The following is a 16,451-nucleotide window of genomic DNA, read 5'->3' as shown; positions in this document are numbered from 1 at the left end:
GGGGGAGGGGGACGGCGGGGTGTGGGAGGGTTTGGAGGAAATGGCGCCAAAGGGTCCACGCTTTTTTTGCTTTGTGTCACCGACAGGCGGACCAAGGGCGGACAAGCGCGCGCGTCCCGCCTCTCCGCGTGATGTCCATTTCAACCCCAAATCGGCGCAAACTTCGACCGGGGATGGGTCGAAAGCGAACACAAAACGGACAAAAGTCCCTTTGCTCCCGCGCGTTGGGCCGCCCTGTTCATCCGTTTTACCCCAAACGGACGCACGCGGATATGATGGAGTCGCGTGATGGAGTTGGCCTTACAAGGAACCACTAGCTCCGGATAGTGTGTCCGCATGGAAAGATGTGTCAACTTTCACCTTTACCACACCATGAGTTTTTTTTCACATATGATTACTAGTCCTCACTGGCAACTTGGGAATCAAAGATCAAATATGGTGTGTTGCAAGGACTTTAATTGACATTGCCATTTTATCCAGGTCTTGGATGTCCACTCCCTTCACAAGCTGGCGTCGCTGCCACCATAGAAACTGCACTGCAACTATTGCCAGTTCCGCCATGGGAGAACATCGACTGTCTCTGTAAGTTTGAGCGGTATCTCCAAGGTGATGTCACCACATCTATCTTCTGCCATTGCTTTTTTCACAGTTTCGAAGAGGCCTAAGCATTTCCAAACTTTCTTTACCTTACAATAGCCAAAGAATGTGCACTGCACATCTTCTGCATCGATTGAGCATCGAGGACACTGCGGCGAGATGGGGATATGTTGGCCAGCAAGAACGCCATAACATGGGAGAACTCCATGAAGCAGGCTGCCCATGACGTGTACGTGAGCGGTTAACCGAATTCTCATTGAATTTTATTTTTCCATTCGAAGGGGATACTCCCTGTGAATACTCCGCCAGTATGAAAAGTTCTTAATGTTAGTTGAGTCCCTGGCTCCCCAATTGATTGACCTGCAATAATACCTACGGCTTCTCCCAATTTGACCAGATCACTATGAGTAGGACTCCGGCCATAGCACCTTAAATTTCCATGCATCTTTCCATACTTTATTTATATGGACATTACCTTGCCCATCAGCTCTTATAAGATGACGACCAAATTGGTGTTCGAACTCCTTGTAATAAGCCGATAGTACTGAGAAGATACCAAACCTTGTATAGATCCTCCGTCATATGTGTGTCCCAACTCCCTATAATAAGCTGATCGTATTGAGAAGGGGCACCATCTCTACATTAGAGCATCTCCAACAGCCGCGCTTAATATGGCGCATGCGCGGGACGCTTCGCGTGCTCCAGCGGGCGCGAAAAATCCGGCGCGCGGCAAAGAATCACGCGCGTGGGGAAAACGTCCCGGCACGCTCTATAAAACGCGCGCGCCCACTACAAAAAAAAATACACTTCCGTGATGATCTATGTTTGTCACAGTAGGTCACATTTTTTGTCATGCATGTACATCCATGACAATTTTATGACAGAATCAAGATAGTCATACCTGTGCTGTCGTAGAAGTGTTCCATGACATTACCAAAATTATCATCACGGAAGTGTCCACTTCCATGATGATAAATCGCATGTCACAGAAGTGTTTCGTCATGGGTGACCGACACGTGGCATCCACCGTAACGGAACGCCGTTAAGCTATCAGGTCCAGTTTTGGATCCGATAACCCGTTAACAGCCCCGACCAATGGGGATTTTCCACGTGTAAAATCATCATTGGCTGGAGGAAACACATGTCGGCTCACCGTTGGGACAGATGTCATCCACTCATTGGACATAAGGCGCCTGTGATACGTTGACATGTGGCACGGCCCAATAGAGGCCCATTCCTGTGAAAAGGCCGACCCGTTTGACTTGGTCAAAAGGTGGCGGGCCGGCCCATGGAAAGCCTGTTATAGGCCTGTTCGCAAATAGCCCATTTACATCCCGCTAACCCAGGGCCCGTTACGACCTATCTGAATTAGGCCCATTAGCGTTATTTGGGCCGTCCAATATGATTCCATCCCGTTTTAACTTTTGGCCCATGTATGGCCCATGACGTCTTTCGGCCCATATGAGGCCCTTTCTAACTCTTGGCCCATTAACGGCCCGTGGTGAAACTGGCCCGTAATGAACAATGTATCACTTTATACCCATTAACGGCCCGTGGTGAAACTGGCCCATAATGAACAGTGTATCACTTTATACCCATTAACGGCCCGTTATTCCATTGGGCAGTTTCTAGCCCATGTTATCTTTCGGTCTTCTCAGAGCCCATTTATTCTTGGGCTCATTTCCAGCATTCGTTTACTTACGGCCCGTTATTGTCATTTTCTGCTTGTGGGCCAAATTCAGCCCGAGGTTACAGTCGGCCCGTTTGTGGCCCGTTAATACGTTGGGCCGTTTTCATAGTGTCATCAAATACGGCCGATTAACGACAGCCCGTTATGGTCGGTCCATGAGCGGACAATTCCAACTCTAGCCCATTTACGACCATAATGTGATCTGTTATTGGCCCATGTTTGGCCAACCGATCATACGACCCGTAGAAGGCCCATTGATGATACGCCCATAGAAGGACCATTGTGTCTACGACCCGTATAAGGCCCATTGTTTCTACGACCCGTAGAAGGCCCATTGTTACTATGGCCCATAGGAGGGCCATGGTAACTACAGTAAATATGTAGCCCATGGTTATTGTGGCCTAGTTTTAAAAAATAGGTTATTGCGGCCACTAGCAAACCACAGAAAAAGAACTGCACTGACTACAAGAAAAGAAATAAACAAGACAATAGGGAAATAAATAAGCAAGCAACTTACGCTAGGCTATCACGGCTATTACACATATTACATCCAATGGGCATCAAAGTTCGCCACCAGTGCAAATATAGGGAACAAAGCAGCATATAAATGCCGCAGCAAAACAAGTCCAGAACTGAAACCACTTCAGAAGAGGTCAAGAAACAATATCCTGGGTACCCATAATGCTAGCAAGAAGCTTAGCAAGCTTATTATCTTTCTCTTGTTTGGCGCTTAAATCCTCCAGCGTTTGCTGTTGCACAAGAAAGTACGCATCTGAATTCTGCAACGACTTCCTCAGTCCTTCGTCTTCTTACCGCATCACAGCTGACTGATGCCTTTCAGCTTGTAGCTGAGACTGAAGAAGCCGAAGTGATTCAGGTAGCGAGTTCGAAGAGCTTGTGCCAGCGGTACTGGCCAATAACTCGAACACTACATCAACGCGGGACTGTGGGGATTTCTCACTGTCTACAAGATCGTTTTTATCACCTTTCTTAGAGACCAACAGGGTTTTCTCACTATCTTGAACCTTATCTTCATTACTTTCTTTTCCATTGCATAGTGGGGTGCTCTTCTCCAATATTTTGTTTGCATACTACAAAAGAAACAAGCAGACACATCACAGGTTTAGCATGTAGTATACGAAACTCATTTTGGTAAACCGGTTCAATAGTAAGGTGGACAAGATAACAACATGAAACACACATGTATATATGTACTATGGTCACTGTATTGTCCATATCATTCTAGTTTATGTTGCCTAATCAAGATAGAGACATAGTTTAACTCATATATTTTTAAGACACAACAGCATAGACAGAATATAAGTGTGAGAAACTACACAGCATTGGCAACACTTGTAATGTGCATCACATGAGAACATAACTGTTTATACAACTTAAACTGAAATCAACATAGAGCAAGAAGTTAGAATAGTAATCCAGTTAAAGAAATAGGTTTAAAACATACCTATTGCGCCATTGGAGTTTCAATTGGATCCTTCAAATTCGAAAGTAGTTGCTATGAGTAAATACAGTGATGCAACAGAAAAGGAGTATGGACCATAACTATGGAATCTGACCTGAGAACAGTTGCTCTTTTGCTTTACACGTGGAATTTGGGTTAGTTGTGGTGGTCTTCGTGCTTTGGGCACTGCAGTTGCTTTACAAACTGCTCGTGTGGGGGTACTCCGTGGTATACATGGTGCTTTGTCAACTAGAAGTGGGTTACTATCTGCTGGGGTTGTGGTTAGATGGGTTGTAGCTGGTTCTCTGCCCAACGGTGTAAGTGTGCAATCTGGAAGCGTCTCGATTATGTGTGGTGGGGCTAGTTTGTGGGCCAGTACAACCATGGTTCTATCTGCATCAATGGGTAGCACTGTCTTTTGTGAAGAACGGGTTTTCCCCCTTAGATACTTCCATCACCCCCTCCAATTCAAATGGCTGATAAACAAGAAAAGAAATTGAATGTACAAACATTGTATGATAGACATATGTGGTAATTCACATGTATGTTGTCTAATCAAACAGGACAACATGACACAATTTCACATATATGATGCCTAACTAAATAGGATAGCATGACACAGTTTCAGATATATGATGGATAACTTAACAAGATATAATGGCATAATTCAACATATGATGAGTATCTAAACATGATGACATGACAAAACTATATGATGTCTTTCTAAAATAGGTTGGGATGAAATAATTCACATACATGTTGTCTAAGTATACAGGATGGCATGATATAATTGATTCATATACTAAGCAGTTGGCACTCGCATGTATGATCTCTAAAGTAAGCAGATGGAATTCAATATTGTGCATCTGATGTCTAAACTAAGCAATGCAAGACACCATATGCATGATATGAGAAATATAAACATTGCAACTTAGAGCATACACCTCAGGTGGGATATGGGACTTGTCATCTGTCTCTGAATCCTCCTCTAAAGAGCTCCCTGTAACCATCGAGATATATGCTTCAACAGGTACCATTGCCTGCTCTGAAGATCTTGTTTTCACTCCAGATTTTTCCATAACCGACTCAAATGGCTGATACACATGGAGAGTAGTTCAATATACACAGATTGTCGACAAATGGAATACATAATGAAAAAAAGATCGCATGATATAATTCACATATATGATGCCTGGCAACATGGCGGTGCATAATTCACATATATGATAACTGGCTGAAAAACATGGCATTGCATAATTCACATATCTGATATAGAAATCAAACATGAGGAATTCACACAAAGCATGTCTAATCTAAGCAGATGGCACGGCAATGTGATAACCCACAAGTATACGGGATCACAACAGTTTTAGAGGGTAGAGTATTCAACCCAAATTTATTGATTTGACACAAGGGGAACCAAAGAATATTCTCAAGTATTAGCAGTTGAGTTGTTAATTCAACCACACCTGGATAACTTAGTATCTGCAGCAAAGTATTTATTCGCAAAGTAGTATGGAAGTAACAGTAATGGTAGCAAAAGTAACAGTAGCAGTTTTGTAGTAATTGTAATAGTGGCAATGGTAAAGTAACTGAGCAAAGAACAATATGTGAAAAGCTCGTAGGCATTGAATAGGTGATTGATAATTATGTCGGATGCGATTCCTCATGTAATAGTTATAACATAGGGTGACACAGAACTAGCTCCAGTTCATCAATGTAATGTAGGCATGTATTCCGAATACAGTCATACATGCTTATGGAAAAGAACTTGCATGACATCTTTTGTCCTACCCTCCCATGGCAGCGGGGTCCTAATGGAAACTAAGGGATATTAAGGCCTCCTTTTAATAGAGTACCGGACCAAAGCATTAGCACTTAGTGAATACATGAACTCCTCAAACTACGGTCATCACCGAGAAGTATCCCGATTATTATCACTCCGGGGTTGTCGGATCATAACACATAATAGGTGACTATAGCCATGCAAAATAGGATCAAGAACTCACATATATTAATGGAAACATAATAGGTTCAGATCTGAAATCATGGCACTTGGGCCCTAGTGACAAGCATTAAGCATAGCAAAGTCATAGCAACATCAATCTCAGAACATAGTGGATACTAGGGATCAAACCCTAACAAAACTAACTTGATTACATGGTAAATCTCATCCTACCCATCACCGTCCAGCAATCCTACAATGGAATTACTCACGCACGGCGGTGAGCATCATGAAATTGGTGATGGAGGATGGTTGATAATGACGACGGCGACGGATTCCCCTCTCCGGGGCCCCGAACGGACTCCAGATCAGCCCTCCCGAGAGAGTTTAAGGCTTGGCGGTGGCTCCGTATTGTAAAATGCGATGAATCTTTCTCTCTGATTTGTTTCTCCCCAGACGTGAATATATGGAGTTGGAATTGAGGTCGGTGGAGCACCAGGGGCCCACGAGGCAGGGGGCACGCCCCCACCCTCGTGGAAAGGGTGTGGCCCCCCTGACCTTGATTCTTTCGCTAGTATTTTTTATGAAATCCAAAATAACTTATGTGGAGTTTCAGGTCATTCCAAGAACTTTTATTTCTGCACAAAAATAACAGCATGGCAGTTCTGCTGAAAATAGCGCCAGTCTGAGTTAGTTCCATTCAAATCATGAAAGTTAGAGTCCAAAATAAGGGCAAAATTGTTTGGAAAAGTAGATACGACGGAGACGTATCAATTCCCCCAAGCTTAAACATTTGCTTGTCCTCAAGCAATTTAGTTGACAAACTGAAAGTGATAAAGAAAAACTTTTACAAACTCTGTTTTCCCTTGTTGTTGTAAATATGTAAAGCCAGCATTCAAGTTTTCAGCAAAGATTATGAACTAACCATGTTCACAATAACACTTAGGTCTCATGTTTACTCATATCAATGGCATAATCAACTAGCGAGCAATAGTAATAAAACTCGGATAACAACACTTTCTCAAAACAATCATAATATGATATAACAAGATGGTATCTCGCTAGCCCTTTCTGAGATCGCATAACATAAATGCATAGCACCTTTAAAGATCAAGGACTGACTAAACATTGTAATTCATGGTAAAAGAGATCCAATCATAGTCATGCCCAATATAAACTAATAGTAATGCAAGCAAATGATAGAGGTGCTCTCCAACCGATGCTTTTAAATAAGAGGGTGATGACTCAACATAAAAGTAAATAGATAGGCCCTTCGTAGAGGGAAGCAGGGATTTGTAGAGGTGCCAGAGCTCAATTTTGAAAACAGAGATAATAATATTTTGGGTGGTATACTTTCATTGTCAACATAACAACCAAGAGATCTCGATATCTTCCATGCTACACACATTATAGGCGGTTCCCAAACAGAATGGTAAAGTTTATACTCCCCCTCCACCAACAAGCATCAATCCATGGATTGCCCGAAACAACGGGTGCCTCCATCTAACAACAATCCTGGGGCAGTTTTGTTTGCAATTATTTTGATTTGATTTGAGCATGGGACTGGGCATCCCGGTGACCAGCCATTTTCTCGTGAGTGAGGAGCGGAGTCCACTCCTCTTGAGAGTAACCCGCCTAACATGGAAGATACAGACAGCCCTAGTTGATACATGAGTTGTTCGAGTATACAAAACATAATTTCATTTGAAGGTTTAGAGTTTGGCACATACAAATTTACTTGGAACGACAGGTAGATACCGCATATAGGAAGGTATGGTGGACTCATATGGAATAACTTTGGGGTTTATGGAAGTGGATGCACAAGCAGTATTCCCGCTTAGTACAAGAAAAAGACTGGGAAGCGACCAACTAGAGAGCGACAATAGTCATGAACATGCATTAAAATTAATAGACACCGAGTGCAAGCATGAGTAGGATATAATCCACCATGAACAAAAATATCGTGAAGGCTATATTGATTTTGTTTCAACTACATGGAACATGTGCCAAGTCAAGTCACTCGAATCATTCAAAGGAGGATACCACCCTATCATACCACATCACAACCATTTTAATAGCATGTTGGCACGCAAGGTAAACCATTATAGGCTCCTAGCTAATTAAGCATGGCATAAGTAACTATAATATTTAGTTATCATAGCAAACATGTTTATTCATAATAGGCTGAATCAGGAACGATGAACTAATCATATTTACAAAAGCAAGATAGGTCGAGTTCATATCAGCTCCTCTTATCTCAATCATTTCATCATATATCATCATTATTGCCTTTCACTTGCACGACCGAACGGTGTGGATAATAATAATAGTGCACGTGCATTGGACTAAGCTGGAATCTGCAAGCATTCAATTCAGGGGAGAAGACAAGTAATATGGGCTCTTGGTTAAATCAATCAATTATGCATAAAAGAGCCACCCAACAATTCCATTAAGGTCTTCTCCTTTCAACCCCCAAAGAAAAGAAAAGAAATAAAACTATTTACACGGGAAAGCTCCCAACAAGCAAAAGAGAAGAACGAGAAATCTTTTTGAGTTTTCTTTTAATTATTACGACTACATACATGGAAAGTAAACTAGCTAAAAGCTATTACTAATTTTTTTTGTTTTTTCTTAAGATTATTCAAACACACGAGAAGAAAGCAAGAAAATAAAATAAACTAGCATGAATAGTACAATGAAAAAGTATGAACACCGACAACTAGAGTAAGTGTGTGAATCATGAATGTAATGTCGGTGAGAAATATGTACTCCCCCAAGCTTAGGTTTTTGGCCTAAGTTGGTCTATGCCCATGGATGGCCTGGTGGATATCCGAAGTTGTAACTGGGGTCGTACTGAGATGCAGCAGCCATTGCCTCACGAGCGGCAGCCCGGCGGCGAGCTGCCTCCGTCCTCCTCTCGTACTCGTTCACCTCCTCCCTGGTTATAATATATCTTCTTTTTGCCTGATAGTCAAAGAAAGCAGGAGCAGGGAGAGTAATATGGACAGCGCGACGTCTGTCAAAGATTAATCGATACTGGAGGGATTGTTCATTCCTTTCAAGAAACTGATGGTTAACCATGGCATTATAATCTAGGCAAGCAGGAAGCAACTCTCTGTCATTTTCATGTATGGGTACCCCAAGATAATTAGCTATACGGGTTGCATAAATCCCACCAAACGAATCTCCAATTAAACAATTATTATGCAACCTATGTGCAACGGTGGCCCCCAGGTTGTATTGTTTATCTCCTAACACCGCACTCCTGAGAACACTAAGATCAGGAACACACATGTGACATGCTTCGTCCTTACCATTTATGCATCTACCTATAAAGAGAGAAAAATAATGTATAGCGGGAAAATGAATGCTCCCCATGGTAGCTTGTGCTATTTCTCTAGATTCCCCCACAGTGATACTGGCAAGGAAATCTTTAAACTCATATTTGCGAGGTTTGCTAGCACTACCCCATTGTGGGAGTTTACAAGCAGTGGTAAAATCTTCTAAGTCCATGGTATAAGATTTATCATAAAGATCAAACAGTACATTGTGAGAATTACGCGAAGATGTAAATTTAAACCTTCACGCAATTGAATCAGTTAAATATTGGTATTGAGGGCACATATCTTGCATGAATTCCTCAAGATCAGCATTATGCACATATGCATCGAATTCATCCTTAATGCCTGCTCGAACCATGAACTCTTCTGACGGCCATTCACAAGGCCGCACGTAAGCTTCCCTAGGTGGTTAATGGTCTGGCTCACGTATTGCGAGCCTCGGTCCTTGCTTCCTTGAAGAACCACCTTGATACAACTTTCTATACATTTTTTCTCTGAAAAGTTTCTGAAATTTTTAGTAACCCAAAATAAAAGTAAACCAAACTCAATAAGATTGATAGCAACTACTCCCACAAGTGCCTAGAGACTATATCATGCATTAGAACTACTTGGGACCAACTAAATTTGACATGCAAGCTCAAGAATAGGGTCACCTTAGCAGCAAGAATTTGCAATAAATAAAGCACTAGAACAAAAACTAATTGGACCATTGGAGGAGTCACATACCAAGGAACAATCCCCCAAAGCAGTTTTGTGAATGGAGCTTTGAGCAAGGAGATCGGAAATGGCAGCAAAATGAGCTAGAACTCGTGCTTGAGCTGGTTGGTGATTTTTTTGGAAGGAAGAAGAAGAGCATGGGTGCAGGAATAAGTGGAGGAGGGCCACTAGGGGCCCACAAGGCAGGGGGCGCGCCCCAGGGAGGAGGGTGCCCTAGACCCTTGTGGCCAGGTGCTGGCTCCCTCTGGTGTGTTCTCAGTGCCAGATATTCTCAAATATTCAAGAAAAAATCATATTAAATTTGCAAGGCATTTGGAGAACTTTTATTTTCGGGATATTTTTTATTGCATGGATAATTTAGAAAATAGACAGAATATTCTATTTTTATTTTATTTATTCTAAGTAACAGGAAGTAAAAGAAGGGAACAGAGAGTTGTGTCTTCTAACTTCATCCATCTCATGCTCATCAAAAGGAATCCACTAACAAGGTTGATCAAGTCTTGTTAACAAACTCATTCCGAATCGGATGAAACCGAAGAAATTTCGAAATCACACTAAGTTACCTTAATGGGGATATGAACATCCCCAATAATAAGAATATCATAGTTCTTCTTTGCAGTAGGAAGAGGAAATTCAAAACCTCCAATAATAATTGATGAAATTTTTCCAATAAAATTTATACTGTGAACTTGAGCTTGTTTCCTCGGGAAGTGTACCACATGCTCATTACCATTAACATGAAAGGTGACATTGCCTTTGTTGCAATCAATAACAGCACCTGCAGTGTTCAAAAAGGGTATATCAAGGATAATCGACATACTGTCGTCCTCGGGAATATCAAGAATGACAAAGTCTGTTAAGATAGTAACATTTGCAACAACAACAGGCACGTCTTCACAAACACCGACAGGTATAGCAGTTGATTTATCGGCCATTTGCAAAGATATTTCAGTAAGTGTCAACTTATTTAATTCAAGTCTATGATATAAAGAAAGAGGCATAACACTAACATCGGCTCCCAGATCACATAAAGTAGTTTTAACAAAGTTTCTTTTAAGGGATAATTAGATTTATGCCCCTAGTTGTGTCCCACTCGTCTGTTTTACCCCTAATTCCCAAAAGTCACCAGTTCGGTCCAAGTTACTTTGCTCCTCTTATGCTTTTGCCCTTTGACCGTTTGATTGTCAGTTTGAAAACTTCATAACTAATTCATACTAAATTAGAAAAATGTAAATAAGATACCAAAATGTTCAAAAAAACATCACCTATATGTCAGTGTCATTTGCATTCATTAAAAAAGTGTTGGAAAGTGCACATCCGAGTTTTAGCTCTTTTGATACCACCATGAATAGTAAACTCTAAAAAAATTCAAAAAAATCAAAAAAAATATGGTGGCAAAGTATGACAAATGTTCTAAGTGCTTGCCAAGTTTCATTAGGGAACGACATTCACGGAAGTCGTGGCAAAATAATAATCTATTTTGGAGTGTTGATTGTTTTTTTTCCGCGGCACCCACGAATGTTATTCCCTGATGAAACTTGGCAAGCACTTAAAACATTTGTCATTCTTTGCCACCAAATTTTTTTTGAATTTTTTTGAACTTTTTTAGATTTCACTATTCATGGTGATAGCATAAGAGCTAAAACTCGGATGGGAACTTTCCAACACTTTTTTCATGAATGCAAATGACACTGACATATAGGTGATGTTTTTCTGAACATTTTGGTATCTTATTTGCATTTTTCTAATTTAGTATGAATTAGTTATGAAGTTTTCAAATTGACAGTCAAATGGTCAAAGGGCAAAAGCATAAGAGGAGCAAAGTGACTTGGACAGAACCGGTGACTTTTGGGAATTAGGGGTAAAACAGACGAGTGGGACACAACTAGGGGCATAAATCTAATTATCCCTTCTTTTAATGGAGCATGGTATAGTTGTACTCCTGGATCTCCAAGTTTCTTAGGTATTCCACCCTTAAAAGTATAGTTAGCAAGCATGGTGGAAGTTTCAGCTTCCGGTATCTTTCTTTTGTTTGTAATGATATCTTTCATGTACTTAGCATAAGGGTTCGTCTTAAGCATATCGGTCAAACGCATACGCAAAAAGATAGGTCTAATCATTTCAGCAAAGCGCTCAAAATCCTCATCATCCTTTTTCTTGGATTGTTTAGGAGGGAACGACATAGGTTTCTGAACCCATGGTTCTCTTTGTCTACCATGCTTCCTAGCAAAAAAGTCTCTCTTATCATAACGTTGATTCTTTGATTGTGGGTTATCAAGATCAACAGCGGGTTCAATTTCTATATCGTTGTTATTGCTAGGTTGAGCATCTACATGAACATCATTATTAGCATTATCACTAGGTTCATGTTCATCACCAGACTATGTTTCAGTATCAGAGATAGAAATATCATTAGGATTTTCTGGTGTGTCTTCAACAGGTTCATTAGAAGCATGCAAAGTCCTATCACCTTTATTTTTCTTCTTTTTAGAAGGACCAGGTGCATCAACATTATTTCCCCGAGAATCTTACTCAATTCTCTTAGGGTGGCCCTCAGGATACAAAGGTTCCTGAGTCATTTTACCACCTCTAGTCATAACTCTAACAACCTTATCATTTCTCTTATCATTTAATTCATTGAGCAATTCATTCTGAGCCTTAAGCACTTGTTCTACTTGAGTGGTAACCATCGAAGCATGTTTACTGGTGAGTTTAAGTTCACCCTTAACTCTAGACATATAATCACTCAAGCATCCAATAATATCAGCACTACTTTTCAATTGTCTACTAACATAAGCATTGAAATTTTCTTGTTTAGCCAGAAAATCATGAAATTCATCCAAGCATTGGCTAGCAAACTTAGTATACGGGATTTCAACTTTAGCATATCTATAAAGAGAGTTTACCTTCACTACCTGTGTCGGGTTATCAAGACCGTGCATTTCTTTAATTAGTGGTATATTAAGGCCATGTATTTCTTTGACAGGAGGTAAATTTTTAACATCTTTAGCTTTAATACCTTTCTCTTTCATACATTTCTTTGCCTCTTGCATATCTCCAGGACTGAGAAATAGAACACCTCTTTTCTTTGGAGTTGTCTTAGGAGTTGGTTCGGGAAGTGTCCAATTATTTTCATTTGTCAACATATTATTCAATAACAATTCTGCTTGGTCAACTATCCTTTCCTTGAAAACACAACCAGCACAACTATCCAGGTGGTCCTTGGAAGCATCGGTTAGTCCATTATAAAAGATATCAAGTATTTCATTTTTCTTAAGAGGATGATCAGGCAAAGCATTAAGTAATCGGAGAAGCCTCCCCCAAGCTCGTGGGAGACTCTCTTCTTTGATTTGCGCAAAATTATATATCTCCCTTAAGGCAGCTTGTTTCTTATGAGCAGGGAAATATTTAGCAGAGAAATAGTAAATCATATCCTGGGTACTACGCACACAACCAGGATCAAGAGAATTAAACCATGTTTTAGCATCACCCTTTAATGAGAAAGGAAATATTTTAAGGATATAGTAGTAGCGAGATTTCTCATCACTAGTAAACAGGGTGGCTATATCATTTAACTTAGTAACATGTGCCACTACAGTTTCAGATTTATTGCCACAAAAAGGATCAGATTCAACCAAAGTAATTATCTCAGGATCAACAAAGAAATCATAATCCTTATCAGTAACAAAGATAGGTGAAGTAGCAAAAGCGGGGTCATATTTCATTCTAGCATTGAGAGACTTTTTTTCCAGCTTAGCCAATAATTTCTTAAGATCTGATCTATCATTGCAAGCAAGAAAATCTCTAGCAGTTTCTTCATCCATAAAATAACCCTCAGGAACAACCGAAAATTCATATTTAGGGGGAGAACCTTCATCATCACTATCATCAATATTATCAGTCTCAATAATTTCATTCTCCCTAGCCCTAGCAAGTTGTTCATCAAGAAATTCACCTAATGGCACAGTAGTATCAAGCATAGAAGTAGTTTCATCATAAGTATCATGCACAGTAGAAGTGGCATCATCAATAACATGCGACATATCAGAATTAATAGCAGAAGCAAGTTTAGGTGTCGCACGTTTACTCATAACAGAAGGAGAATCAACTGCAGAGCTAGACGATAGTTCCTTACCTCCCCTCGTAGTTGAGGGATAAATCTTAGTTCTTTCGTCTTTCAAGTTATTCATAGTGATCAGCAGATATAAATCCCAAGTGACTCAAAGAATAGAGCTATGCTCCCCGGCAATAGCGCCAAAAAATAGTCTTGATAACCCACAAGGATAGGGGATCGCAATAGTTTTCGAGGGTAGAGTATTCAACCCAAATTTATTGATTCGACACAAGGGGAGCCAAAGAATATTCTCAAGTATTAGCAGTTGAATTGTCAATTCAACCACACCTGGATAACTTAGTATCTGCAACAAAGTATTTAGTAGCAAAGTAGTATGGAAGTAATAGTAATGGTAGCAAAAGTAACAATAGCAGTTTTCTAGTAATTGTAACAGTGGCAACGGTAAAGTAACTGAGCAAAGAACAATATGTGAAAAGCTCGTAGGCATTGGATAGGTGATGGATAATTATGTCGGATGCGATTTCTCATGTAATAGTTATATCATAGGGTTACACAGAACTAGCTCCAGTTCATCAATGTAATGTAGGCATGTATTCTGAATATAGTCATACGTGCTTATGGAAAAGAACTTGCATGACATCTTTTGTCCTACCCTCCCGTGGCAGCGGGGTCCTGATGGAAACTAAGGGATATTAAGGCCTCCTTTTAATAGAGTACCAGACCAAAGCATTAGCACTTAGTGAATACATGAACTCCTCAAACTACGGTCATCACCAAGAAGTATCCCGATTATTGTCACTTCGGGGTTGTCAGATCATAACAAATAATAGGTGACTATAGACTTGCAAGATAGGATCAAGAACTCACATATATTCATGAAAACATAATAGGTTCAGATCTGAAATCATGGCGCTCGGGCCCTAGTGACAAGCATTAAGCATAGCAAAGTCATAGCAACATCAATCTCAGAACATAGTGGATACTAGGGATCAAACCCTAACAAAACTAACTTGATTACATGGTAAATCTCATCCAACCCATCACCGTCCAGCAATCCTATGATGGAATTACTCATGCACAGCGGTGAGCATCATGAAATTGGTGGTGGAGGATGGTTGATGATGACGACGGTGATGGATTCCCCTCTCCGGAGCCCCGAACGGACTCCAGATCAGCCCTCTCGAGAGAGTTTAGGGCTTGGTGGCGGCTCCGTATAGTAAAACACAATGAATCTTTCTCTCTGATTTTTTCTCCCCGAACGTGAATATATGGAGTTGGAGTTGATGTCGGTGGAGCATGGGGGGCCCACGAGGCAGGGGGGCACGCCCTTGCGGGGGCGCCCCCACCCTCGTGGAGAGGGTGTGGGCCCCCTGGCCTTGATTCTTTTGCCAGTACTTTTTATTAAATCCAAAAATAACTTCCATGGAGTTTCAGGTCATTCTGAGAACTTTTATTTCTGCACAAAAATAACACCATGGCAGTTCTGCTAAAAACAACATCAGTCCGGGTTAGTTCTATTCAAATCATGCAAGTTAGATTCCAAAACAAGGGCAAAAGTGTTTGGAAAAGTAGATACAACGGAGATGTATCACAATGCAAGACACCATATGCATGATATGAACAATATAACCCTGCCAAGTTAGAGCATGCACCTCGGGGGGGGGGGGATATGACTGGTCATCTGTCTCCGAATCCTCCTCTGAGGAGCTATCTGTAGCTAGCAAGAAATCTGCATCGACAGGTAGCACTGATTGCTCAGAAGACCTTGTTTTCACTCCAGATTTTCCCATGACCGACTCAAATGGCTGATGCACAGGAAGAGTAGATGAATGTAGAAACATTGTTGACAAGTGGAATACATTATGAAAAAAATGGCATGATACAATTCACATATACGATGACTGGCTAAACATGATGGCATTGCATTAAATGGACTACCACATATGGATGTATATAGACATATTTTAGAGTGTAGATTCACTCATTTTGTTCCGTATGTAGTCACGTGTTGAAATCTCTAAAAAGACAAATATTTAGGAATGGTGGGAGTATGATATAGAAACCAAACAAGTGGCATTCACACAAAGCAAATCTAAACTAAGCTGATGACATATAAGATGTATAATGTAAGCAATGCGAGGCGCCATATGCATGATATGACCAACATCAGCATGCCAGGTTAGAGCAAACACCTCAGGTGATAAACAGGCGTGGTCGGCTCCTTCTGAATCCCCATCTGAATAGTTATCTTCCTCTGGAATACAATCTGGAAATGCGGGAGGGGGGGCACTTCGCCCATCATGGAGCAGCGTCCACATGACATTATATTCCCACGCATCAGTCTTCTCTTTTTCTCTACATGTTCAGTACGATTGTGTACAATATCTGACATGCATAATAAAAAATAGTTAGATTTTGTAAGGCCTAAGGGGTGCATAAAATCAAGACTGATTGTAGCAAACGAGTGGATGGATCCAAAACTAATGATAGCAGGTAGATTATAGCTTCAGTTTAAAAAGATAGACAATGGATCATCTATTGTTTGTTGCCCACCCAACATGAACCACATAGAAGACCCCAGATGAACCAGATAGTAGACATATACTATTCGTTGTTGCCTCGAT

Source organism: Triticum dicoccoides, chromosome 7B (genome assembly GCF_002162155.2).
Source record: "Triticum dicoccoides isolate Atlit2015 ecotype Zavitan chromosome 7B, WEW_v2.0, whole genome shotgun sequence".
In the NCBI taxonomy this organism is placed as follows: domain Eukaryota; kingdom Viridiplantae; phylum Streptophyta; class Magnoliopsida; order Poales; family Poaceae; genus Triticum; species Triticum dicoccoides.
This window is presented reverse-complemented; position numbering follows the sequence as displayed.